The sequence below is a fragment of the Suncus etruscus genome, chromosome 4 (assembly GCF_024139225.1).
Source record: "Suncus etruscus isolate mSunEtr1 chromosome 4, mSunEtr1.pri.cur, whole genome shotgun sequence".
Lineage (NCBI taxonomy): Eukaryota > Metazoa > Chordata > Mammalia > Eulipotyphla > Soricidae > Suncus > Suncus etruscus.
The window spans coordinates 118,746,070-118,750,301 of record NC_064851.1 but is presented as its reverse complement, the minus strand read 5'-3'; the positions used below and the strand labels follow the sequence as shown (position 1 = coordinate 118,750,301).

General features: G+C 39.7%; 1 non-coding gene across 1 annotated transcript; it reads left to right on the top strand.

Annotated features, from left to right (window-relative positions):
- The first annotated feature begins 3,489 nt into the window (after nucleotides 1-3,489).
- On the top strand, nucleotides 3,490-3,619 carry LOC126007954 (small nucleolar RNA SNORA51). Its single transcript, XR_007495419.1, has one exon. It is a non-coding gene; the product is annotated as a small nucleolar RNA SNORA51 (small nucleolar RNA).
- Nucleotides 3,620-4,232: the final 613 nt, after the last annotated feature.

The window sequence follows — 4,232 nt, the reverse complement described above, 5'->3', positions numbered from 1 at the left end:
AAGTGTAATGATGCCAGGGGAGAAGGTGACTGAGCAAACCAGGTGTTCAGACACATGAAGTACCTCCAAAGCCCAAGAACCCTGTCTTAGGTCTTCAGACTGTGAGCCAGTCTTAAAGGAGAAGTGCCTTAGATGGGGGCATCCCTATGTGCCATATGAGCCCCAGATAGTTATCATCCTCCTGGGTGATGTCTGCAAAAAATAAAGACCTGTTTTAAAATCTAGATGTTCATCCTACAGTTCTCTTAATAGAAGACTAGAAGACTGCCTCATTTTTTTTTTTTTTTTTGCAGGTGACTGAAATCAGTGCCCCAGGAAAATCTTGTAAATGTTTTCTTCTATGTAAGTGACAGTGGGTCCCAGAACAGCATGTAACCTATAATAGGGAGAGAAATGGAAACAGAGGTGATGATGTCTGGCAGGAGAGATCTGAATTGTTAAAAAATGAAATAGGCACAAATTCTATAAAAAGTAAAGAAATATTCCCCTCCAGGAAGAGATATTCATAACTGGCTTAAGTTAGGGAATTAAGGAGCAAATATTTATGGGTCCCCATATAACCTACGAGTAGGAAAAAATATGGGCCAGAATCCATTTATTTAAATTAGAAAAAGACATGCTAATTTAGCTGGTTAATTTATTAGGACAGTCCCTAGACCACTGTAATTTGAAATAAATATGGATAAAATAGGCAATTCTGAACCAGAATCATAGAAAGTACCCTTTTCCTTTTCCACTGGGGGTGGGTAGGAGAGAGACAGACAGAGAGAGACAGAGAGACAGAGACAGACAGAAACAGAGAGGCAGAGAGGGAAGGAGGGGGGAGGAAGAATAAATCAGTTGAACAGAATTTGTTTAGAAGATGACAAATGAAAATATGAATACTTTTGGGTCTACTATTTTAAGCAAGGCTATAAATAAATATGAGGTTAGCTATACTATCAACATGTTTACCTGAAGTTAGGATACTGAGATTTTAATCCTGGTTGTACCACATATTTTGTACTCCCAAATTAGGATCGGTGGGTCAGAGAGACAGCACATAGGTAGGGCGTTTGCCTTGCACACGGATGACCCGGGACAAACCTAGGTTCAATTCCAGGTATCTCATATGTTCCCTCGAGCCTGCCAGGAGTGATTTCTGCTCACAGAGCCTGGAGTAACGCTTGAGCACCGCAGGGTGTGACCAAAACAAACAAACAAACAAACAAAAATAGGGCCAGAAAAATAGTATAGCAGATAGAACTCTTTCCTTGAACATGCTCAATCCAGGTTTGATTTCCAGCACCCAATATGGTACCTTGAGCCCTGACAGGAGTAATTCCTAAGTATAGAGCCTAGAGTAATTACCAGGTGTGGCCCCCCAATTTTTTTAAACCTTTTATTGAAACCATTGTGAATTACACAAATCCTTCATAATTATATTTCAGGCATATAGTAACAGTGAATTAGGGCCATTCCCACCACTAGTGTTGACTTCCTTCCACCAGAGTTCCCAGTATGCATCCCATACCTCTGCGCTTAGCCTCCTAGTCTACCAGTATAACAGGCTCATTTTATGTTTAGATTGTTGTAGTTTGGGTCTTTTGATTTTATTATTCTATTCTACTGTCACTGACTTTGACTTGGGTATCTCATTCTAACCATTTTTATTTTCCCACCGAATGCACCTGAGACTAATTGGCCCCTGACAAATAAAAAATTTTTAAAGGTTAATTATTAACCTCTTCAAGTTAAATTTTCTTTTTCAGGAAAAAATGGAGAAAATAGGGACCGGAGAGATAGCATGGAGGAAAGGCATTTCCCTTTCATGCAGAAGGATGATGGTTCGAATCCCAGCATCCCATATGGTCCCCGTGCCTGTCAGGGGCGATTTCTGATACTACTTGATGAGGTAACTCACATACCTAGGGGACTTGATCTAATGTAAAACAACATAATTAAAATTAATTTATAATTATCAGTAATTAGTAGCATTTCTTTCCATTGGATTTCTGGGTTTATGCCCTGAAGTCCTAGTTCAGTAATCAGTTCTTAGATTTTTATCTGACACCATGCTTCTGGTTTTTCTGTTTAAAAAAGCAGCCTTGGGGCTGGAGAGATAGCATGAAAGTAAGGCATTTGTCTTACATGCAGAAGGACGGAGGTTCGAATCCCGGCATCCCATGTGGTCCCCCGAGCCTGCCAGGAGCAATTTCTGAGCTGAGCCAGGAGTAACCCCTGAGCGCTGCCGAGTGTGTGACCCAAAAATCAAAAACAAAAAAGAACAAAAAAAATAAAAATAAAAAAGCAGCCTTTGGCCAGTTTTCTTTTTTTTTTCTTTTTTTTTTCTTTTTTTTGTTTTTGGGCCACACCCGGCGGTGCTCAGGGGTTACTCCTGGCTGTCTGCTTAGAAATAGTTCCTGGCAGAATGGGGGACCATATGGGACATTGGGATTCGAACCAACCACCTTTGGTCCTGGATTGGCTGCTTGCAAAGCAAACACATTGAAGAAGCATAACTGCTAGAACCACAAAGAAAGACTTCATAAACTCCATTCCCTGATCTGCACAGCCACCAAGATCTTTAGAAACAGGTCTGATTTTACCATCCAAGATAAAGTAGAAGTCTTCCACATACCACGAAAGCAGCAAGAGGAGAATAAATGATCTATTTTTTTGACGTCTTTATTTTGGTGTGGAGATTACGGTTGATGTCTCCAATATTATTTTATTTTATTTTGTTTTGTCTTTCTCTTTCTTTTTTGCACTTGAGTATGATTTGATTTCAGAACCGAGATTATTGTGTGGTGCCTGTCTTTATTGCTGTGGTGCTTATAGGTTATTTAATTCGATATTTTTTGTGTGTGTGTATTGTTGTGGTATTTTAATTACTTTTTTCACATCCTCTCTCAAACTGAGGTTGGAAGCCTCTAGACAGGACTCTGCCTATTTTCAGCATATTTGATTTTTGATTGAGAAGAGGACATATTAGGTGATGGGTATTCCCCTGATTCAATGTGAATATGTACCCAAAATACTACAGTGAAAGATATGTAAGCCATTATGAAAAAAAAAATTGTGTTTTTAATCAGAAATTTTCTTTGACTTACATGTATTATTATTATATCAATTATATTATATGTTATGTTATGTCACTATATTATGTTATATTAGTTTACCTCATTATGTTAATCAATTTTGTCCTTTAAATGAATTTTTTTTTTTTTTTTTGGTTTTTGGGCCACACCCGGTAACGCTCAGGGGTTACTCCTGGCTATGCGCTCAGAAGTCGCTCCTGGCTTGGGGGACCATATGGGACGCCGGGGGATCGAACCGCGGTCCGTCTCCTAGGCTAGCGCAGGTAAGGCAGGCACCTTACCTCCAGCGCCACCGCCCGGCCCCCTTTAAATGAATTCTTACTTTAAAAAAACAAACAAACAAACAAACAAAAAACAACTTTAGTTTGCTCTGAAGAAAAAAAAATAAAATAAATAAAAGATAAGATAAGGCCTCCCAAATCTTACCACAGGCTGTGTTCTTTACACTGGCTGTATAGAAAGAGGAGGTACAGTAAAGGCACCCCATATATACCTTGCCGGCCCCTTGCCGGGTATGTATTGTGAATTGGGGGACAAAAAAAGAAATAGCTCCTGGCAGAACGGGGGACCATATGGGACATTGGGATTCGAACCAACCACCTTTGGTCCTGGATTGGCTGCTTGCAAAGCAAACGCCGCTGTGCTACCTCTCTGGGCCCCAGTTTTCTTTTCTAATACCTATCATTTATTTTTGGATCCAGTACAAAACAAGTCGATCACATTTCTGTTTTCTCATTTGCACTCCTTTCTTTCAATTCAACAAGTCAGATATATTTGCTACCTGGGGGCTCAATTCAAATAATTCTTTATTTGTAAAGATTTATCCTCAGACCTGTTTCTAAAGTCCCAGTCCTCAGCATAGTACTGCAATCCACGCAAAGCATTTCCCTGTTAGCATCAATCATATTCTCCCTTTTCTTTTTTGCTAGACCTTGTGGTCTCAGTCTGGACTCAGGTAGAATTCTGGGAACTGTTGTAGAGCTATCGACAAAGTAGTGAATCAAATCAAAGTAGATACGTGCTTTAATCAGTGTGCGATGGACACTGAATCCCTGCAGGGATGTTTCAGCCTCTTCTTATCAGTAAACGAGAAATGTTAATATAGGTGAGCATCACAGAAGTAGAACAAACCCTAAGCTCCATTTTTGTAAA